This window comes from Numida meleagris, chromosome 3, assembly GCF_002078875.1.
Source record: "Numida meleagris isolate 19003 breed g44 Domestic line chromosome 3, NumMel1.0, whole genome shotgun sequence".
Taxonomy (NCBI): domain Eukaryota; kingdom Metazoa; phylum Chordata; class Aves; order Galliformes; family Numididae; genus Numida; species Numida meleagris.
Window position 1 is genome coordinate 63,049,038 of NC_034411.1, and position 24,449 is coordinate 63,073,486.

Here is a 24,449-nt window from a genome sequence, read left to right on the forward strand (position 1 = left end):
TAACTCAGGATTGACTGCAGAGGCTGTGAAGAGCCTGAAGCCGTGGAAATTGAATGAACATACAGAAAGCTATTTTAGTTCCAATGAAGAAAAACTCCAGAGTAGGGAAAACTCACAAATATATTACTGATATCACTGGAGAAAAACTTCAAGAAAATGATGACACAAATGTGGGACAATACCCTGTGCACAAGAGGCACACTGGCCTGAGAGGAAAAATGAGTTCTAGTGAAACTGGAGACATAAGTTACCTGCATGCAGCAAACTGCCTGCACACGCATCGCTTACCCTTCCCCACACAAAATCCAAAAATGCATTCCTTGCACATCAACCAAAATACAAAGCATAGGATATTACATTCAAAACAGAACAAAGGGATTCAGACAATCTTTTAGATATTTCTGGACAGGAATTAGCTACCTCACTTGTTTAATGTATATAGTAAGTGGCTTTAATTAGATGACAAGTTAATAATATGAACATCTGTCCATTTAGCCCTGATTGTCAGCGCTAACTACAACATTTGATGTTCTTCAGGCAATCTGCTGTCTGAACTGTGGAGAGCAGCTGTTAACTGCTGACGTGTCAGTGAAGCAGCGGATGTGAACACACCACCTGCTGATCTGCTCTGTCTTACATAAAGGTAAAACTGCCATCATCTCTAGTATGGTGACCCAAAGGTAATGCTCATCTATGCTGTCCGATAGCTTAACGTTATTTTAGATTTGAGTTACATTATACTTCAGAGTAAATAAGAACTCCCAGTCTCAATGCATATAAAAACTTATGTTTGTGATTTCTGTGAAACAATAATGCACAATAACAATATCAAGTTTGTAGCGCTTCATGCTATGGCAGAAGGAGAAACAATTGTAAGAAAAAAAATACCAATAGAGAATAGGAAATTGGAAGCAAAGACTAGATGCTAAAGTGTTCTCAGTTTAAAGCTTTTGCTTCTTAAAACAGACAGGGAGTCAAGGTCAGCAATAGCACAAACTGCTGCATCTCTCACAAGTTTTAATAAAGCTGACAAATATATGGAGCAGCAACAGGCAAAAGTCTAAAATCATGTTTCAGCCTCTGAGGTCCTGGTAGCACAACACATCTATAGGATCTTCTGTGTTGGTAGCACATGCCACTTGTTTTTTCAGTGCTGGAAATCAGTCACCTACCCAAGAAGTCTTCCCATCATTCCATTTTGCCAAAAAACATGGAAAGCTTCAGCTACTGTAACATGCTCTCTAATGAAATGTAGATGTTGCACTTCCATTCCTTAAAGTAGTAATTGGAGCAGAATTTTATCAACAGGAATCAGCACTGGGATAACAAAACTTTTGCAAAAAAAAAAAAAGGACAATAGTTAATGCCTCCATATAAATTGGAGGCCCACAGCTCCCCGAGTGAAAATAGTCCACACTGTCTGCTTGTGACACACAGCTGCCTAGGTGAATTATTTTCTAAGATGATACCCATGAATTTTAGTTTAGTACCCATCTTCCCCCACCCAACCTCTCCTTAAATCCAAATTGTAATAAATACATAAATAATAAATCCAATACAGAGAGAGAGTGTCCAAAATTAAAGTAGGCCTTTCAACCATTCAAATGGAATTACAGTGGAGGCTGCTTTTCTGTATCACAGAACACTCATTCATAAAAAAAAAATTGCTATAAACTCATAAAACAATGTAGAAACTTATTAAAATTAGAGATTCTCTATTTTAAAAAGTGCTCCTTGTGTTTGTTGGCAGTACATATCAGAACCTGAACCCAAATGCATTATCTTCAGCAATACCTGACACTGCAGAGACTCAAAGAAGGCATTACTTGATAGACAGGCCTAAAGAAATTAAAACCCAAAGCAGACTGAGGACTGCTACTTATGAACAGACTCTCAGAGCAGAAGCTGATTTCTACAGACTATTTCAGCCAGTAGCTGCCCAAAACCCGTCCCTTGTCAGACAGGAGTGAATGCAGGAAGAACAGGCTGACTCCAGTCAGGAAAGGGGTGAGGTAAGGTTGCTGTGGATAAGGGGGTACTGCTTATGCAGGAGGAATTTGGAGAGGCAAAAGGATGTCTCTCAGACAACAGAGTGACCCGTGGAATGATCACAGGGCTTGGATTCCTCTCTTTATTATTATTATTTTTTTAATTATTTCTAACTGCATATCAATAACAATAAGAAAGCAGCCAGGTTACCCACTTGATTTCCAAATCCCATGGACAAGCTACTGGCACATTTTCATTTGATTTCCATGTCATTAATATTTGTTTACTGGTGCAGAAAAAGAAACTGAATATTAGCACATACACTGAGACTTCCACCAAAATGAGAACAATCCTGTACTCAGTGCCACCAGTCCTCTGCCATTCTCTCAGGCACTCAGCAGCCATGGCATGCAACTACAGGTCAGTACAATGGAGTGCACAAAACGCTATTTCACTGTCACCAGTGAGACTCCAGAGAAATTTAACCTCAGGCAGTTTAAAGAACAGAGAATCAGAGACAGTCAAATAACAAATAATTTCCTATCAGCGTCAATGCTGTCACACATCCCAGACACTTATTAAAAGGCAGAAAAAACTTTCAGATTGGAATTTGTTACTTTCACAAATAGCACTAATCAAATTAAAATGGAAGAAAAGATTTTAAGGGTAGTATTCTTTTTTTATTTTTTTGTTTTGTTTCCAGCATAAACGCCAGTGATTCATTAAGGAATATAAGCAGGGAACCAGAGGGGAAGAATTCCTACAGAAGTACACAAACAGGAGCCAAGGTCCAGTAATTACATAAGATAAGGATTCTGTGATTTCACCTTTACATTTGGTAGAACATTTTTTGGCTTTAGCATTATATGGGATACACTAAAGGAAAAAGAGAAGCAGTTATAATTACTGCTTACTCGAACAACCCAAGTTACATACATAATACTTAAACCTGTACTTCCTCTTTACTTATTATCCTGCTGTGACTAAAACTCTCTTAATCTGAATTCACACCAGGGTGTTTGCTCAGAGCTTTATATAGAAAAATAATGCCACTACATATTGCATAGACTTTAGAACAATTCTTAGTATTGTTCTATCTGTAACAACAGTAGAAAGCTTTGGTATGTGGCAATTTACTTGGCAACATAGAATAATATTTGATGTGGAGCAATTATTTTAGAACGCTGTTATTTTTCTGAAATCAATCCTCCATTATTAATTAATAACCAAAACTCTGACAGTACTTTCATCACAGCGTAATGAAATACTCTAGGAAGGAGTAATTATGACAGAGAACGTATTCTGGAATAACTATTTCAGTAAGTTTCCGATTGATGACAAATTATTTTGCTATGACAGTGGCCAGAACAGAAAAAATAATCCTAGGAAGGATACCTTTAGTTTTTCAACAATTAAAATTTTTATTAAACTTAAAATTTTTAAGTGACCTATAGCTTCAGCTGAATAGAATAGGGAAAACAGGGCACTGAAACTTTTCAGCCACAGAAGTGCTACCCTGCAGCACAGGTGGCATCAAAATCTTCTTCCCCAGTAATCAACCAAAACTCAACCAAGAGCCCCCTAAGGGCCACTTCTGCTGAGTGAAAGTGTCTCAGTTGATGAAGTTTTAATTCACTCCTCAAATTCTCAACATCAGAGTCTAAGTTACATCAGTCAGAATGAGCCGCATTTATTTGCCTCACTTGCAACTAGAAAAGACCAATTTATAGCACATGAGCTACTGGTACTTTTTGAAATACTAATCTAAATTAAAACAAGTATCTGAAGTCATTCTGGACAACAGATTCCTGCTGAGATTTGAGTGACTGGTGTTGTTACGAATGCCACAGCTGAAATCACTGTGTGTAGCCTCCTTGTGCTGAATGGGTGTTTAACAACTGACAAACTCAGTCCTCCAGAAAATGAATAACCTGCTATTCTTTTCACCTTTTGGCAAATAAGTACAGTATATATCCAGCCTGTATTGATTTTCAAAGCTTAGATTTGGTGAATGGCTGCAGAAGTGAGGTTACTTTGCTTCAAACTTCACATAAGTAAAGGCAAAAAAAAAAAAAGGGCAGACAAGCGTTGGCTTCAGTTCCATTAACTGGCAGCTCTAACATTTGGATGTCCTTCTTTAGGCCAGATTTCTGAAGCTAGTTTGCTTGTACATCCCATCTGAGGCAGCAACTATAGCTCCTCACCACATATAAATGGGACAGCTATATATATAGTTGTCTACTATATAGCAACTGTTACAGTTTTACTGTCTTACAGGTAACAGAGTTGGAAACATCCCCCGTGTATTTAAAACTCTCAGTGCAAGGCAGGAAAGCACTAAACAAAGGAAGAACTCTGTCCTCTCAAAGGAATCAGAGACAAAAGATGATGTGCTCTCTTAGTGCAAGTATTGTGAGAGACTTCTTTGTAATCAACACTTCAGAGACTTCTGTCAACTGTCACCACAAGAACATTACCACCAGAACACACTGACTGCAACTTATTTTATGTCATGCTTATGTAACACAAAAAGATTAGTCTTATACAGTGTAACACTATAATTGATGTGGCTCAATTACACCATACGTAGCCAGAGGTGCGTCATCAATAAACTATAAACAATGAAGATACCATAAGAGGAGAAAACCCTTCCTTTGTCAGTTCTGATATAGCTTTCAACATCATTTCAATGAATAATTTTATTGTCCACATTTCTGTTTTGCACTACATTTGATAATGGACAATGTCATTGCTGAAAATCATATACATGAAAAATACAGAACGGTAAAACTACTGTAATTAAAAGCTATCGTTACTGAAAGAACCATGTCACAATATGTTTATTTTAATGAATAAATTTTGCATGGCCCAAATTTTGAAGGTTTGTTAGACAAGGCCAACTCCAAAACAGGCACTGAGAGCTAAGAAGTGCAGCTACAGAGAAAAAGAAAAATTCACGTATCCATGCTTTTTAACACAAGGTGTAAGAGCAGATGAGAGTAAAACAGAAACTCATACATGATTGGTTTAGTTATTCAAACTGGGATGAAATCACTAATTTACAATCTTCCAAAAACTTCATGAACGTATCTTGACTTACCATGTGAAAACTCAGTTTAAACATAAGAAACATTAAAAATTGACAAATTTGACAGGTTATCTTTTCTCTTTTTCCCCCTCACAGGTATGAATATTTTCGGGAAAAGAAAAATACATGTTGAAGGACAATTTCCCTACAAGACCATGTCCTTTGAATTCAGAGTGAACTTTCTAAAAGCAGAAGAGGCACCAAGGTGCCTGACTCTCAGTGAAAGTCGATGGGAACTAAGTACCAGGTAGCCATTTCCGGTTTATTCTAATGAAAAGTAAGAGTTTAATTACAGGTCTCCACAGAGAACCCTCAGTCTTCAGACTGAGTTCAATGAGGGTGTGGGGAGAACAGCTTGATCAGGCTTTTGAGTTATAACTACCAACTCCAAACCAAAAAACTAAACATCAAGAGAGAAGTGTTGTGTACAATGCAAACTAATTACTTTCATGGGAAAATTAATGATCGTGACCCCAATCAGTAACAATGGTCATCTAATCAGAGGAATTCTGCCCTTCCCAAATCATTCAAGCACACCAATAGTAGATTAAATTATCGCTGCTGCAGCATGCAGGGGACCTCCTGCTCCACAATGGCTGCTACACTGAAGTGACTGCACTGAGTACCACAGCAGTTCGCTGTGCAAGAGTACCAATGCTCTATGTCCCAGGAAAAAGAGCATATTACTTCACTTGGTTTTCAGTGCCCACTCTCTCTCTCCCTGCAAGCAAGCAGAAGTGGTCAACATTAGACCTCTGTGGCTCTCTTTTCTTTCCTCTGACATCCTATGAGAAAATCACAATGACTAAGTTCTTGCACTAACACGGAGCCAGCAGTGCCAGCTCTGAACTTCATTCAATAAGCAGACAGGCTACTCTAAAGTCCTTGCACCAACCAATTTGAGATGCATGAGCTCCTGGCAGCAAAATAATTATTTCCTCAGAGCTTTTTATTGTCTTCAGCACGCCATGAATTCTGTTCAAGTTCAATGTCAATTTATCACTCTACATTACTTGCGGCAGCTGACATCATGGGTGCAATTGTTAAAGAAAAGGGAAATTATTTCTGCCCTTGTACGTTTAGATTCTCCCCCTCCCCAAGGCCCAAATAAGTGCAGTGAAGGGAAAAAGCTTTAAGCAATGTGAAATTACAGAATGCCTCTCTATAAAAGCACTATCCTCTTTGTCTACCACAGCTGCATAATATCAGCAACCAGAGGGAGCTGAGAGGAAGTAGACAAAGTAGGACCTGAGAAGGGCAACATTTTTAGAGTGCAGTGTCATTCTTTCTCTCTAATACACAACACCCACTGGGCTTCATACAGCCTTGTGCTGAGCACGTGGCCACTCTTGCAAAGCATGGCAGTATGTGCTGTTTTTTGAGTACAGTCACTCTGGCACAAAGTAAAGTGCTGAGGTGAGACCAAAGTATATCAGCACCTCACAGGCTTGAGCCCACCAGCCTCAGTGTCATGATGCTGACAGAGGGCATGATTACATCATTTCACATGCAATTACTTATTCCTTTCTTCCTCAAATAAGAGTGTCAGTAAGCAGGCTTACAGTTAATGACATTCCCCATATAAAAAGGGACTTGGAAGTTTATCTGAAAACCTGAAGCTTGATCTTATGTAGGGCTGTGCTTATTGTTTTTAAACCAAGGTTTTAAAATGTAGAAATACGACTCCACTGCAATGAGAAGGAGCTAAAATCCAATCTCCTTTGAATACTGACTTTCATTTTCCTTCCATATATATGCTGCATTTCTCCAGCCTTTTTTTCCCCCATCCAAATAAGACTATAAGGTACAAGAAGAAAAATAAAATACAGGATATATATTACATTCCCAGAACTGCAAGAGGTAAGGTGTATAAGTAGGCACTCCTGCAAGATCTATACTAGTACTTCTCACCACAGCCTTTGATAGAAAGTTGAAAAGCATTTGAAATATGAATTGATTAAATATTTTGGTAGCAAAAGAAAAGGTCAAACCAAAGGAAACACCCCAGGCACACATATCTAATTTACCACTTACACCTCTAGCTTAAAATAATATGAGAAGTTCATGAGCAACTTCTACCAATGTAAATCAGTTTTGCATTGTGGTTTCTGCAACTCTTTAGCACATATTTAGGGAGGAAAATAATTTATTTGTTTTAAATAACAGATATCCCACTAGAGTCCAGTTTAAGAAAACTGAAGCCTTCCCATATTCTATTTCAAGTTATTTAAAAAAAGATATTGGAGAAATCTCAGGCTGCGTAGACATGCAAACACTGCTGTAAGCTGGATTGCTTGGCAGCCAGCAATACCTATTTCCAACATCTGCCTTTCAGATGAACTGCAGAAAAAATTCTCCCGATTGCTTATGATTGTTAAAGAAACCATAGAAATTTTGGGCATGAGTAGCCTGTTGGCTTGGTGTTCTAGCCAAAATCCAGCTTCAGTAATTACTGTGAGAAGCATCTTGCTGCCCTTAAGCTGCATTCAGCAATACTCAGTCACTTATATCTTCTTGCCTATGGTTACGGAGAAACTGGTACAAACTGTGCGTGCCTCAGCACTCTCACTTCTCTTCAGTGAAGACAACTTCACTGAAGTTCTGCATGCACACGGAGAGACACTCCTCCAGAAACCTTTCTAGCAAATCCATAAATTACAAATAATAAAATCTTGATAAATCCCACTTTATATCAATGATTAAAAGTATAATCAGTCTTCTTAAATGCTATGTCAGACAAGCACAGACTAGGAGGCATTTAGCTGCTAGTGGTGGCATGGATAGCTCCCAGACAGACAGGGATGATTTTACTTATCCAGATAAATGAAAATTAAATAATTTTGATAAATAGGTTTTTTTCACCTGCAGTGACATAAGGCACATGCTTCAAGTGCAGGACATATCACTTAGAATACCTCTGCAGGCATTTTAAATGCACTACAGTTGAGTGAAATCTGCATCATGAAAGATTCAGAAGAAAGACTGATGTCATTCACTATTTTTGTTTAGAAAGGATTATTCTTAAAACAGCTTGGCTTTAGTAACGCAAACAGTCACTGACATATAGAGGTATGAGAGTAAAAGGACTGTCAAATTCACAAATTGGAAGGACAGAACTGTGAAAGCAAGCGGGGTAAGAGGAGATGGTCAAGAAACATGAGAAGGGAACACAGAGAAATAGGGAGAGGGGGGAAGCTAGGCACAGAGGTAGGAAAAGAGCAGGGGAGCAGGTTGAGCCCAGGAGTTCACAGAAGCAACACAAGGTACAGCACTGGAAAGGAAAACAAAGACTGAACACAAAGCCCCACACTGCTTTTGCCTTACAGCTTAGGCAAGAGGAATCATAAAAGAGGTCTTCCTCACCAAGTTCTGTCTGAGCTTCTCCATGAGGTGCTGGATTTCTCCGTCTGATGAAGTAAGACCACAGGCAACAGACCCAGCCTCTTTCATTAGCACAGAGGATTCCTCCATGAGGCTGTAACCTTGTCTTTGACTAAGGCAGCTGAAGGGCTCTTCCCCCTGACTGCCCTGAGAGCATCCCTGACCCTCAAGTTTTGGCTGCTGGGGCTCAGGGGCAGTGCCATGGCTGGGACTGATGTCCTGGCTCATCCATGTCCCATCAGCAGTGCCTGGTGTGCCACGCTCATGTCTGGGGCACAGCCAACAGCCCAGCCAGCAATGTTTTGCCCCTTCAGGCACTTCTGACAGTGGGAGTGTTTTAAACTTTTGCATATAAAAGCCCTTTTAAATACATCTTGCTTTGAAACAGAACTGCAGGCCATTTTACAACTACCTACTAACGCAGGGAGCAAATGCTGCCATATACCTAAGCAAACAGATAGCTTTTTCATTATAAATAAAAACAAACTATTTGAAAAATATATCAACCAGAACAAGTCACTATTTCCTGCTGGTGCAGGCTGATTATCCTGACGCCTCAAGTCCTACAGCAGCATGAAGACCTGCATTAGATACCAACCAAGCAGCCTCCTTGGCCAGGAACTTCAACGCTACCTAAAGGCACCCAATAGTTTGGATATTGCCTTTGAAAAAATATCAGGATAAAGGGGTAGGGGAGGATACTCTATAGGCAAGGAAACGCCCATTTCATAATGGTTTCAAGTAATAAATACAGTATTACAGATAGCTCCTGCAATATGACAAACACTTCCTGCACACATGGCCCTGCTGAAAGAAGCTCAAAACCTCTTCTGAGATGGGATGTCTCCTCCTGTACAGAACACAAAAACAAAGACAGAAAAAAGCAACCACAGAAAAAGTGATTGCCCTTTCAGACAACTGGCTTCTGTGTGATCATCTATTACGTTTTAACAGCACCACAAAAATAGCACATCAGTATCACCAAAAATCCCACACAGATATGCTTTAGGCTTTGTAATACTTATTAGAAATATTATTTGTCTTTTATTCCTCTGTCAGCATGCACACCACTTCACCGGTCTCCCTCCAGTTTCCTTTCAGATGGTATGAGAACACTTCCTGACTTGCAACACAAAATATGAAACCTTTCAAACAGAAAAGCTCATTTTTCCACTTCATCAGATGCTACTGCTGTTCAAACATCTCAAGAAACACTTCCTGTGTTTGTGGTCTGCACGATCTCTTATTTTCTCATGCCAAGAAATCAGCTATAAATGCCAGAGAGTGAGCTTCTTTCTCCTCCTGTCCAGTTCATGTGAAATGCAGCTGGAATCTACTGCTCTGGTTGTTGTGGAAAGTCACGTAGAAAGCAGTAAAAAACGGGTGATGCCAGCTTCAGCAAAAAGAACCTCTGTTCCCCTGAGTCACCCACTGAGATTTAAAAATGAAAAAAGAAAAAAAAGAAAAAACTACTAAAGAAAAAACAAATAATTTTTTTTTTTAAATCTACAAAGTAGCTGTAGCAGAATTATATTAAATTAAGTACAAATCAGGTTCAGAATCCAGTAACCCATAGCCTGTCTGTGTCTTAGGATTAGAGGCAGAGGCTCTGGAACTCAGTTATTTTCCTGCTTTTAGCTAGGATGTAGTTTTACAGGTGCTCACACACCACTCTCTGATCCAGTGTATGCCAGCTCACATCACAGCTTCAAACCCATTTGCCTCTATAAGTACCAGGCCCTAGAGGCTCTCCTGATTGGCACTAGAAATATTATTTGCAGGAATTTAACCTCATACAGCACCACTGAAGCCTGGGAACACATGACTTTCTAACTCCGACAAGCCTGTTGAGTCACAGGTGCCAAAAACTACAGACACAAAGGGCGGGGGAGGATGCTCAAAGTCACATCTGCTTGCCACTTGCCCAGACTAACCTAGAGAAGGCACTGCAAAGCTAATGGAAGTGGAGTGGAGTTGGAAGGAGCAGCCAGTCCCATCTTGTACAATTTCCTCTAGAGTACGCTGATCCCCAGAATGATGCTCTGGATTATTTGTTTTTTAACCTTTGCAGTACACAAAACTTTCATGCAGGCACACAGGAACATTTACTCATTTATGGAGCACATCCAGGGGACTACAGTTCACTAGCTGTTCCCTTTGAAGAAATGTCTTTCTAATCTAATGACAACTTTCTTTTCAGTAAATTTTACAACATATGATCCATATGCAGTGGTCCAGAGCCAATAACTAGGCTGAGTTGTAGTCCTCCTCATAAATCACAAGTTTCTACTTAAGAAAATTAGACAACAGAGAACTTACCTTATCTCTTACGCTGCTTTCCTTAAAGCATACAACAGGACTCCACACTAGAAAAGCATCCAAGCCAAGGAAGTGTTCCAGCCTCTGGCATCAGCAAGGGTCTAGGGGGGCAAAATGGTATGGAGTTCTGATAAAGCCAGGAGCTGCTGTTTTTTGATACGTTCCAGGGGCTACAACTATTTTACAGGACCATCAGCAAAGTCCTAAGCAAGGTTTTAAATTTGTGCGCTAAATTTGATATTTTTTTGATTTTTTTTTTAAACAGGGTTTTCCTTTCTTTGTGTGTGTTGGTTTTTGGTTTGCTGTTTCTTTTTCTTTTTTTTTTAAATTGAGGTTTAAACAAGTAATATTCCATTTGTAAACTGTAAAACTTGTACTTGGATGTAAAAAGAATCCCTAGGAATGAGGATTTCTCTAGATTTAGAAATAGAACTATTTGCAGCCCTGAAACACACCACAGATTTTGCACAGACAGTTTCAATGTTTTTTCTACCTTTGTAGCTACTACAATGTCAAAAGAATGAGAAACATCACTTCCCTTCTACTGATAAGAAAGAATTAATATATTTTATATTCTTCAGACATTGGTTCTACTCCTTTTTCTTGCAGGGACACTAAACTATTAGGAGAATTTTTTAAAGTGTATTTAGTGAGATAACAGGCCCTTATTAGAATTAGCTATGTTATTGCTGCTAAAGACAAGGGAAGTCCTTCTTTTCCCAAATTTATAGTTCTATAATTGAGCATGTCAATTAAGATTTAACCAAGATTTAGCAGGCAGTAGCTGAGTGCAATTACTGCAAAGCTACTGAGGTAACAATACGTGCCTTTATTTTTCTAGAAACTGAACATGCTTTATCTAGCAGTTCTGTACAGTAATCATCTTTATTTAACTTTGCTGCTTATTCACAGGACACTATACATTAGCACGGTAGAGGATAGTAGCATCACACCATGGTAAATTTTATCTTTGTGGTTTAAAAACAACATACATTTTATTTGTCTGTAGGGAATTTGAATGTAGTTTCCTTTTGTAACCCAGATGCTAGCAGTTAAGGCATCACATCCAACTAAGTTTTCTGAAGCTCAGGTCTTGTTCATGCAGGCAGGAGCATATACACAGTGCTCTAAAGTTCTTGGTAAGAGGCACATGTCTGCAGTTCCAGGCAACACTCACTGTAATGCGGTGGAAAGCACAGCAATTATAGCATAGTAACAAAGTTCCAGGCTGTAGCAAGTGAGGATACACAGAAAATGCAGCAGCCATAGACACAGAAATAAAGAAAAGAAGCTGCTTACCTTCAGAAGGCCTCAGGTACACAGGGATCTCCCGCAAGATACCTTTGCCTCCACTGCCAACCTTTAAATGAGGTCTGGGAAGGATGGATCCTGGCTCCACCCTTTCTGGTTACTTAGGTGCATTGCATGCACTTGAGCTCCCCTGGGTTGGCCCTGCCTTCCCACCAGGTGCTCAATCATTGGTTCAAGCTGTGACTTAGCATTTCTGCTCCACTCACAAACCATCATTTTAAAGTACTTATCCTTAGAATTGACTCATATTTTGCCTGAGCAAAATAGGGTTTGAGAATATGAAACACTTTCTAGGAAGAAGACTGCATCTCAAATGGTTAGATGCCAGGCATCTATTAAACAATGCATTGATAACAATTTGATAGCATCAAATGAGGATGATGCATTAATATCATAGTGATGATTAAGACAATCTGAGATATGGTATCTATGGATTACAAGGGATTACCAATGCTCCTCCTTGTTCAGAACTACCTCTTCCCTTATCTGCTATTAAAGATGGAAGCAAGAGGAGGAGGAAGAGGCTTTCCTGTATTACAGGACATCAATACATTATTTGTATTTTTTAGAAATGTCACCATTCGATAAATTAGAGCAAGCTTTTGAAAAGCAAGGAAATGATGTCTCTTCTGTCTCCGCACCTAGTCAACACTATAGTCTTGCTGAAAGATCTAATGGGTTCTGCTGATGTGAAGCCTTCATTAAAGTCACAAGAATTATTAAATGATATAAGCATAGTACTCAGTGCTGCTTCTCCGTAACACAGACACTCACCTAAAATTATTCCAAATTGCAAGAAATTAAAGCTGAAGGAACACATTAAGTATCTGCAGCAATAATTAGATTTGAGAGCTTTCCACAATTACTCATTCATCAGCTATGCTACAAAACTGCCCTTATGTTATCTAGATGAGGATCTTTTCAATGTTGTCTCCAAATACAATGCAAAGCATAGCATTATTTTTGCAACTCTTCTAAGTGGTAAGATTGTATGCATTAGCTGTGAAACAGCCAAGTATTATCACAGCAGCATGGCAGCATGAAATATAGCAGAAGTACAAGAGCTGAGAGAAGGAAATTGATGGATATTTAAAACACCATTTAGTTGATTTACCTCTAGCATGAAGTACTGTCATTTAACAATATCTCATGGAGATGTCTCTTTTCCAAATAAATGTCTGCACTGAAATTATTTACTAAAAGGCTTGTAAATGCTGCCATTAAAAGCAATACATTAAAATAAATTAAAAGGTTTTATAAAAATACTCACCTTCTCCCTCACTACCTATGCCCTTGTTAGCACCATTCCAGCCTTTCAGACTCTTACTACAGCAAACAAGGTATTCTTCCCTGATTATAAGAGACTATATTGCAGCCATTAAAACATAACATTGGAAACCTTGTGCTAGGCACTGCTTAAATGTTCCTGGATATATGTACATCTTCATTTAGCTTTAGGATTCCTTGCATGAAAAAAAAAATAACCTTTTACATGTGTTGGGGAGGACATGAAATGAGTCTTGATCAGGTAAAGTTTGGTAAGAATTTTGATTCCTCCAAAACTCCAAAGAAAGCAACATATTGGTATTGATTCAGGAGTGGAATCCACCCCATCTAATGTAAGCCTTCAAAAATCCACCTGCCCAGTCACTTGCAATCACCTATCAGTGAAGGACAGAGAAAGGCACATTCAGAAGACAAGGACCCATTATAAGACAACATGAGGACCTTCTCTGAGAGGATTTTCCATCTTCCCCCACTAAGCACAGAGACAACACACATTACCAAAGGCCAAGTCTAGAGATGGCCAATGTCGTGCAAAATAAACCTACATCGCGATTAATCGTCCACTCTTTATACATGAGTTCCCTATTAACATTAATCTCACGTCCATGAAACCTGGCAACATTTTATGAGGAGAAAAAAAAACACAGAAGTATCACTTAGGAGTCTAAAACCCAGTTTTCAGAAAGACTAGTGCTATTTCAGCTCTCGTGCACAGAAGAATACAGATGGTTGCAGAAGGTGGAATGTGCAACTTCCACCATAGCCCAGATTAGTTTCTTCACTTTAGAAACTCAAATATATTTATTAAAAATGTACCCCAAATTGGAGTTTCATAGAATAGAACAAATGCACAAGCAGTTTATTAGTAAAAACTTTTTCTTTTTCCAGTAATTTCTGGGTTGTAGAAATAACTCAGGTTTCTTGGTTGTGATAAGCTTGCTCAGGAAGCAGAGCCTCCTTCAGTGAAACAGAGCATTAGTATGAAGAGGAAAGAGCACCCAACTGATGGCTGCATCACAGCTGGCACTTTGAGATAAAAAGTGAGCAGACGTTTCGCCTCCTTTTTTTCCCTTCTCCCTGTTACTTGGTTTGGCAGATATATGGGGAAGTGAAGTTTTTCTCCTTGTCTGCATGAAGATGACTACTCTAAGCAGCAGCTATGTATCAACAATAATAAAAAATGGCTCCAACAAACCCTTTAAGCCTCTATCCACCAGTAACAGGAGGCTGAAGGTCAAACAAAACATGATGTTTTCAAGCACTACAGCAGAGAAACAAAGAAAGCAAAAGCAAAGGAAAAAGAAGGTGCAAGCTCCGCATTATTTTTGTGCTTAGACAGCCCATGAAAGCCAATAGCCAGAGAGTTCTCAAAGGAATAAAATTTGAAATTAATTTCCCATCACCAACTAATTTACCAGCTTCACTCGTAAATCTCAGAAAACCACCATGTGCTCAGAGTTTGTGTGGTAATTTGAAAGACATGCCATTCTCCATTCACAGCCACGCAGCTGGATTATCTGCTTTAGCAGAAAAATTCCACTCATTCACAGACTCAGAGCTGTGACTAGTGCTTCCACCATAAATGATAATTAGAGCAGGGAGAGAGGTGCCTCTGGCCAGTGCAACTCCACTAACTTGATGGTATTTCACTCTTTTATTCTAGATCCTGTATTTGCTCTCGGGCCAGCGGGCAGAGAAATGCATATCTCACATGTCAGTTTGTACTTCTCTACCAGGAGATAGCCATTGCCCCACATTCTTATTTAAATATAAAAACTCCGGGTGAGATTTTGTGCCTATTGTTGTTTTCTCTTTCAAAGCAGTCTACTGAATGCTGTTTCACCCTCCTCAGAGGGAAAGGCCTCCTCAGACAGCGGGTTTCTGCTTCCAAAAGCTCAGGGCTCAGTGGTAAACCATCGAGGACCCTGAGTTCACGCCACTAAAGCAACGCTTTGTGCTGACACATTATTTTAACACAAGGGATTTAAACCCCCGGCACGGGCTCCAGGAGCCAGATTCTTGGCGGCTGGGATGAAGTGACAGCGGACCCAGACAGCCAGGCCTGGCGGCAGCCTGTTGGGAAGGCTGGGATGCCCTTGCACAAAGGCACTGACGCCCCTTCGAGCCAGGCTTTTATCAATGAGCAGGCTGGATTCCAGGCACTGCTCGCCTGTTGCCTAGCAGAGAGGCACTCATTGAGGATCTGCTAGCAGTTTACATGCCACAAAAGAGGGGACAGAAGACTGCCCCACACAACGCAGAGCATCAGGGAGGGCAGAGCTGCAGGCATGCTGCTCTCACATATCTTCCCTCACCCACAAAGCACAGTGCTGCTCTCCTCCAAACAGCTAGAAAGTAGCATCCCATCATGATATAATGAGCTTCAGATCTGAGTTCATATCCTTCATTATCACCATTAATAACTCTAAAATCACAGTTTTGACAAAGAGCTCAGTGTCACAGAAATCAAGAGACAGAGGATCTTAGATCATCCTTGTCTTCCTCTTCCTCCCAGCACACAGCAAGTTTCTCCATGTGCCCTCTGAAGGGCTTTCTGAGAGATACTTCAAAAGATATCTCTTCTTCCATGAACGATTGGTTCACTTTCCTACAGGCATCTCTGTCAGGTCCTGCTTCCCGTTACCCAGCTTTTGTATTTATTCCACTGGTCCTAATTAAGTCTTTCTTGAGACATCCCAAACATCTTCTTCTACACCACAGAAAATAAGTATGACTTTCATATCTTGTCCCTTAAAAATAAAAATGAGTGGTACAGTCAGCTTAGCTAGTACACGTTCTTTCACATCCTTCAGCTTTTCTACTCTAAAATGAACGTAACGTCTTTTCTAAGAGCACACTGCAAGATGACAGAGCTAGGACAGAAAAAGACGATATCACAAAAACTTATAGCAAATTCGGCAACGACAAAATGTGATTAAAAAAATGCTAGTGAGCTTTCTGGGACTAAATCAATCTTAGGAGAGCGCACATAATTCTCAACGCATTTTGGGGCTAATTTTTTTCCTAAATCAGACAGCAAAATCCAACATATCACATGGAGAAGTGATGTTTTACTTTGGAAGTTAGTAAATCTTGTGTTAGCTTTATTAGTACAACCCAGGACGAACAGGCAGGTTTCATGCTGGAGTTAGTAGGTTTTCATAAAATGCCATATCACCTTGCACAGTTACCAAAATATTTAAGAATTATATTCTTTCTGGATTTCTTTATCTCATTCAGAAAATGCACAGCATGCTACTGTTGATTTTCCATATTTCCGTAGGGACAAATTCCAAATTTTTTACAAGGACACGCTTTTCTCTCAGATACTACAGTGATCTCCATTTTCTGTATGCTGACATCAACCTCTTTTAAATACTTAATACTGAAATTTCAGGTTCATTAACTGCAGTTAACACTAGTTTGTTAACAGTTTTCTCTTGGTATAATTAACAGTGTCACCTATTTAGTACCCTGAAATCTAAATCTTGATCTTTTATGCTTGTCTGCTAGGGTTTCATATCACAGCCAGGCCACTGCATTTGTAGAGGACTATTCTGCCTCTGACGGGGGAAATCTGTCTTCCCTTGCTTAAGCAATAAAGATACCAGTGCCTCAAAGACAAGCAACTGAGATATTGAACAGAGATTTTGCTAAGTTAAGGAGGATATGGACATGCTGGAAGGACATGAGCTGCAAAGCAGGCAGAGAAATGGACTTGCAGCCAAGTCTGGATCTGATGCTGGACAGAAGGCTTCCACCCAGGTTTGTTATTACTGTTTCCAGGTCACCTTTAAGATAAAAAGGCTTTCAGAAGTACTGTGTTCATCATACAGTATATCATCGCTCAATTTTGCCCCTATTAAATAGATACAGTTCGTGTAAAGGTATGTAGGAGGCCATTCTTATCATGGCAAGCAATTCCAAGGAAATTGAAAAAAGACAATGGAGACGTCAGCTGAACTGCTTTTCTCTTTCTTATTTTCTTTTTTTTTTTCTTCTTTTTTGAGCCATGTGCATTTCTGTGGTCAGCTATGGCAGTAATTCAGATGTAATGCTGGAATACCTACGCAGCTGAACTCAGTGTTAATTTAAAGAATCGTAACAGCCAAGAGCTAATTGTATATAATCAAGCCACACAAGCAAATGAGGAGGCAGCTTATTTACAGAGTCTATTTTGTTGGCAAGAAAGAAAATATTATCAAAATGAAACTAACGAAGATCTCAGTGCCAGTATTATAAATAATTCAACAACTTCCTAAATACATCACAGTTGTATGTTTTCTTGAGCCACAGCGAGAGATGGAAGATGGCAAAAGATGCAAAGCCTCTTTTTCTCCTTCACTATATCTACCACTCTCCCTTGTCAGCCAAGAAATACAATAAAAATTAGAAGCATTTACCAAGATCTTTCCTGTTTTTTCATTAAACACTGAGAGCTCCTGATATAAGGATAGAGTTTGCATCCACAGGGGAAAATCAGAAGCAAATCAGGTAAATGCCTTGTTCAAGAAGCAGGGATTGAACATCAGATCATGGGTTAAAACTAAAGAGGCTTTGTTCTACATTCATATCACTATTTTGTATTTATCCCACCACTTCAGCACTAGTGTTGGCAGCTAAAAATAACCTAATGACAATATATGTGAAGTTGGTCAAAGGGATCTACAAGTACAAGTGCCCTGATCACTTCAGGGCTGACCAAAAGTTAAAGTATATTGTCACACTGAATCTCCACTGCAGAAATCAAGTCAAATTTTAATGTGAGTTTCTACTTATTCTAATCAGACACGCTGCTATTGTGGGGCATGCTAATCAGTTAGATTAAAGCCACTGCTGCTCATTGATGCGCCTTGAAGCCTATTCAAGTGTGCGGATGCTTAAATAGCACCAGATACCTCCACAAGAACTAGCAAAAGTCATGCCAGGGCATACAGGCTAGTGATTCCTCCCAGCAGGCACCAAGAGCAGCTGCGTTATTTTGGACTCAAAACCCTGAGCTCCTTCCCCCAAGAGACCTGAACATTTGACCCCACTTAAGAATATTTTCTCTCTAGAAGGAACAAGAAGAGATAGCCAACCTGAGGAGAGAAATCAGAGAATGCTTCTGAAAGCGAAGGGATGAAGGAAAAGGCAGCCACACTAGAGAGTGAGGAAGAAGGACAACTGACTGATACTTCACCAGAACAGAACACTGAAAGGACAAAAATAAGATAAAATTGCTTGTCAGCACCTGGACAGCAGGGTCTCTCCTCCAAGCCCCTACCAGCCTCTGTCAGCAGTGCCTCTGGGACCTGCAAGAGTTTCACCTAAGGAAATCCACAAGAGTCTGGCCCACGACTTCCACACAGAGAAGCACTGGCACTGCCACAGGGGGAGAAAGATGAAAGAAAGTTATCTGGGTTTCTGCAACATAAAAGATGACTGATAATTAGGACGTATTACGCAACACCAGAACCCATCTAACTGACATATTCAAGACAAGCAGTGCTCCCAAACCCACTCCTCACTGGAATAAGGTATTGGTTGAATGGTCACACTCAAAAAGTTGGAGATAAGAGGAAGAAGTTCTTCACTATGAGGGTTCTGGACACTAGAATAGGTTCTCTAGAGAAGCTGTGGATGCCCCATCCCTGGAGGCATTCAAAGCCAGGTTGGATGGGGCACTGGGCAGCCTGATGTATCAAGACGTGTCCCTGACCATGACAGGGGTTGAAACCAAAAGGTCTTTAATGCCCCTTCCAACCCAAAGCATTTTATGACTATTAACAAGGAGAACAGGGACTTCATCAAAACTGCATCTGCTTCAGGGTCTTTCAAGTAACAGCATAAATCTGGGAAAAGTACTTGCACAGAACCCATGAAAAGTAAGGTGGGAAGGAGGAAAGAAGAAAAGGAGAATGCTTTTTAGTTGACTGGCTCTTGTTCTTCTGGAAAGTTCTTGCTGGAAAGTTGCTCTTGCAGAGGCATTAACTGAATAAAGACCTCAGCCTGCCCTCCTCAGTCATTCTGCCCATTTTCAGTTTTAAACTCTTTCCAGTTATGATAAGCAGCAGCATTCAACATTACTCCTATGTCTGAAAAAGTGGGAATAAAGTAATCACCCAAAATAGGATATACAGCATCCATTCGTGCGCACAAATGTATATGTACCAACCTAACATTCATTAAATAACACTGGTCTGAATCGTAACAATCCCATTATTTAAGGCTAAGAGAGCATTGTTCATTTGCTAATTTACCCTTTAAACATATTCCTCTTTGTATTTTTGCTTGTTTGGTTGGTTTCTTTTGTTGTTTTTGTGGGGTTTTTCCAGCTTTTTTCCTCCGGTGAAGCAATATTAAAGGTCAGAGAGACTTTAATGCCATCAATAAAAAACTTCTCATACATCTAGACAGATTTTACAAGTATTTTATTAATGCATGGAAGAAATTAAGACTCCTTTTCAAAATAACAGTGCTTCAACCTACAGAGAGACTTTTAAGAGGAATTTTTGCTCACCCCTTCAGATTTCTGGAGGCATCATTACATAGCAAATACCCCCCAGTTCTGTACCATTACCTGTGCAACGAGACATAGTACGGTCCTGCTGTAGCTGGTTTTCATTTCCACCATCATTACATAAGCAGACACTAACAGAACAGTAATTCTCCTCGTTCTTTTTAAGGCACAAAGAAACGCAAATCACATCGGCATTGATTGTTTGCTGTAAGCTTTCCCATAACAAAAACATCCATGCAAACCCCTCGGAGACTGCGCTTGTTTTATTCCCCAGGCACGCACCATCCCCGGCCGCCTGAAGATTACACGCACAAACATGGCACCCACCACGTCCCTGTATATTTTGCGGTTGCTGTTCACAAAAGTTCCCTTTGTGTCGGTGCAGCGGCTGGGCAGCCCGAACTGCACCCCGAGAGGAAAAGCCTCAGCAGGGCGAAGCTGGTCCGGCTGCGCGTACCGACTCCGTTCTGGCTTTTTTCACAAGTAGAAAAACAAGGGAAAAAAGAAAAACCTCCATCCAATGCTTTAGGTTAAAATTAAATACAAAGGTGCCTAAGGGGCAGCTTTAACTAGTGTTCTGGGCAATTTACAGGGTTTGTATTCAGCGCTGGTCCTTAAAAGAGGCGATTAATTGCTATGGCAACCGGAGCATCACATGAGGCACACTTGCTCCGCGATACAGTGCCTGCAGTGCGCCCGTTCACCCAGACATGCATCTCAACAGGGCGACAAACTCCTCAAGTGTCCGCATTGTTTGGCCGCAGTTAATCCTTCATAATAGACCCTCTTCACTTGGGATGGGGGACTCTGTCCACCCTGCTCCTTCCTCTAGGAGGAAATCTTGCAACTAGGTTTCTTCCGTGCTTTTGGAGTGCAGCTGTATGTAGTGGGAGAAGGAGGAAGCAGGAAATGTTGGATATGCAGAATATAAAACCGTGGGTACCATATGCATTGGGATCCAAGAAAGAATTAATAGTAAGAATCTATGCATGAATCTTTTTCCTTTGCCGCTATTGTATTTCCTTCACTCATTTAACGGGTCTTTCATATGAACGAGATGCCTCACCTCTCTCAGTACGTCATCACAGCATTTGCAACAGCTCATGTTTCTGCTAAAACCACACCTGCAAGCTAACTAAGCGCTTCAGGGCGCCTGACAACCTCTGCCTGCCCGAAACCAGAGCAGAGCCACAACCATTAGCAGCACTCCAAAAGCGAGAAACAGCTTATTTCTATGCCACGGAAGCATACTTAGACACAATGAGACAAAATGAGACAGATTTTTGCTGTGTTGCATCTCCCTGCTCCCAACAACTGGGATTCAAACACCAAAGATACTGACCAGAGATACTTCTCCAGCTTCCAGCTCCTTCATTTTCCCATCAAACCACAAACTGCTTTTTGTGTGTGTTTAGGTTTTATTGTTTGTTTGTTTATTGTTTGTTTTTAAATTATCTGAGCCCATACTCTCACTAATAGAGAGATCTTCCTTGTCTGCGCATGTAACTCAACTTGCCTATGGGACATAGGTGGGTTTCTTTCCCCCCAATCAATCAGATACCAGCCTGGATTGTATTTAATTACAAGCTGTTAAAATTTTAACTGAGGGCAATACTAATGGTTTGAGCTTCCCCAAAACAAGATCAGTCCCAGCAAACAGTCTGAGCTCCTGCTGGACAATAATCAACGAGACAGAGAGAGAACGGAGAACAAACCTAATGTGGGAACTAGATGATCTTTAAGGTCCCTCCAACCTAAGCCATTTTATTCTGTGATTCTAACTTGAAAAATTTCTGTGTTAGACCACAGGCCAAAGCAAAACGGAAAACATTACAGCTACCACATGGTCAAACGTTTTAAATATTGTTACAAAAAAACACTGGTTTTAATTGTTAACCCAGCTCTGTAAGAAATGACACAAGCAGTTCTTCACAGGAATGGAAATGAAACTCTCTAACCCAAGTCATACAAGTGAAACCTACTCAAATTCCACTCTGAGGATCAGAAAATGGTCATCCACCACCAGCAATAAAAATAACTTACTAAGAAACTGAAGCACAACCTCATGTTTGTTAAAAAACTGATAGATTGCAATGTTCCAATTTTTAAGAGAAAGTCACAACTGAAGAGGCCTTAGGCCTTGATCAGTAAATTCTATCCTTGCTTTCATCTTTTTTTCAGTAGAGTCAGAGTAAAGAACTGAGTAATGGATGTTTCCTACCTGGACATGTTAATCCTTTATTTCTCTTCAGGAACAGTATACAAGCTTACTGTTTTATACCTATTATCTTTGACAAAACCAGTTTTCACTCTTAGCTCTGCTTGCCTGCGCTTTTGGTGCTCCAAACACAACAGCTTTACCTGTGCAGTGATAGAGGGGAATGGTGCAGCACCTTTCCACAGCAATACTGACAAATGAAATTATAGCAGCATACTAGAAGGAGACAGGATGGGTTCAGGAACGGAGAGTAATGAATAAACTCTTGCAGTAGTTGTCTTCTGTGCTGATGAGATCTGTATTCCCAGAAGTGCTGCTGTGACTGCTCCCAAAGGTAAGAAAATCAGTGGATGTTCTGTTCTTAAAAAAAATTCTTCCTGTAACTTAAGCCATGGGACTGCTGATAAGATCACTCCATAAGTGGCAAGGCTTTTGGGAAAGAAAGCACATGGTTGCTGGCTCCAGGGAGCAACAGAAGAGAAATAGAGGCTAGAGAGCAACAATCGGCCTCCTAAGTCACATCAGCCAAACACAAATAACTATTCACAGAGCTCAGTATTGAAGAATGCTATAATACAGTGCATGGCATTACAGTAAATGGGATAAACCAGTTCCACAGCTACTGATCAATTGTTATTTTTTCTAATCATCAGCAGGAGAGAAAATACTGCACACATTTCCAGAGAGACAGAAGTGAGTCATAAATTACAGAATCACAGGGTAATAGGGGCTGGAAGGGACCTCCGGAGACCATCTAGTCCAACCCCCTGCTAAAGCAGGTTCCCTACAGTAGGTCACACAGGAAAGTGTCTAGGTGACTTTTTAACCTCTCCAAAGGAGACTCCACAATCTCTCTGGGCAGTTTGTTCCAGGGCTCTGACATCTTCAAAGTAAAGAGCTTTCTCCTCATTTTTTTTTTTTTAATGGAACTTCCTATGTTCCAGATTGTGCCCATTGCCCTTTGTTCTGTCACTCGGCACTTTTCAAAAGATCCTGGCCCAACTACTTGATTCGCACCCCTTAGACATTTATAAACAGTTATAAGATCCCCTCTCAGTCTTCTCCAGGCCAAATAGCCCCAGGTCTCTCAGCCTTTCCTCATAAGGGAGATGCTCCAAACCCCTAACAATCTCTGTAGCCCTCCGCTGGGCTCTCTCTAGAGGATCCCTGTCTTTTTTGAATTGGGTTGCTCAGAACTGGACACAGTACTCCAGATATGGCCTCACCACAGCAGAGTAGAGGAGGAAGATCACCTCCCTTGACCTACTGGCCACACTCTTTTTAATGCGCCCTAGAATATCATTGGCCTTCTTGGCCACAAGGGCACACTGCTGGCTCATGGCCAGTTCATTGTCCACCAGGACACCCAGATCCTTCTTCACAGAGCTCCTTTCCAGCCCTTAACCTTTACTGATGCATGCAGTTATTCCTCCCCAGGTGTAGGACTTCATACTTACTCATGTTGAAACTCAAAGTTCCTCTCTCTGCCCAACTCTCCAGCGTGTCCAAGTCACTGAATGGCAGCACAGCCTTCTGGTGTGTCAGCCACTCCTCCCAGCTTTGTATCATCAGCAGATTTGCTGAGGGTGCATTCTATCCTTTCATCCAGGTCACTGATGAACAAATTGAACAAGACTGGAACCAGTCTTACAAGGCCTCCAGCTAGACTCTGTACCACTGATCACAACACTCTGAGCTCTGCCAGTCAGCCAGTTCTCAATCCACCTCAGTGTTGACTCATCTATCCCACACTTTCTAAGCTTACAGACAAGGATGTTAATGGGAGACAGTGTCAAATGCCTTGCTGAAGTCAAAGTACAGAACATCCACTGCTCTCCTTTCATCTACTCAGCCGGTCATGACACCATAGAAGGCTACCAGGTTGGTCAAGCATGATTTCCCTTCGTGCATCCATGTTGACTACTCCTAATAACCTTCTTTTCTTCCACTTGCTTGGAGATGACATCCAGAATACACTGTTCCATCATCTTCCCAAGGATAGAGGTGTGGTTCACTGGCTTCACTTCTGCTAGCTCCCTCAGCACTAGTAGGTGCTTCCCATCTCACGGAGACCATGGATCTGTGTGCATCAAGTATGCCAAGACAATCTCTGACCAGATCCCTCCTTGACCAAGGGGAAGTCTTCTTTTCCCCAGACTCTCTCTTATTTCTGGGGTCTGGGGTTCCCCATACATATGTATTTCTGTTATCATGAAAAATATCAGGGATAAGACTCCCTTTCCATCCTCTGGCAATGGGAAAGTGTTTAGTACATTTACATTAACTTTTGCATAAGTGCTTATCCTCACTGATATCACCCCTGACTGCAAAAATAAAATAGAAGATGGAACAAG

The 24,449-nt window shown here is 40.5% G+C and overlaps 1 protein-coding gene and 1 long non-coding RNA gene across 3 annotated transcripts in view; both read right to left on the bottom strand.

Moving 5' to 3' along the window:
• The window catches only part of LOC110395948, a 36,256-nt gene extending 24,138 nt beyond the window's left edge, over positions 1-12,118 (bottom strand). Inside the window, exons 1-2 of the long non-coding RNA XR_002436704.1 lie at positions 12,077-12,118; positions 10,778-10,878 (exon numbers count right to left, since the gene is read on the bottom strand). This is a non-coding gene — a long non-coding RNA (uncharacterized LOC110395948). The remainder of the gene's footprint in view (positions 1-10,777; positions 10,879-12,076) is intronic.
• Positions 1-24,449, bottom strand: part of SLC35F1 (solute carrier family 35 member F1) — a 259,103-nt gene that overhangs the window by 222,203 nt on the left and 12,451 nt on the right. The window lies entirely within an intron of this gene.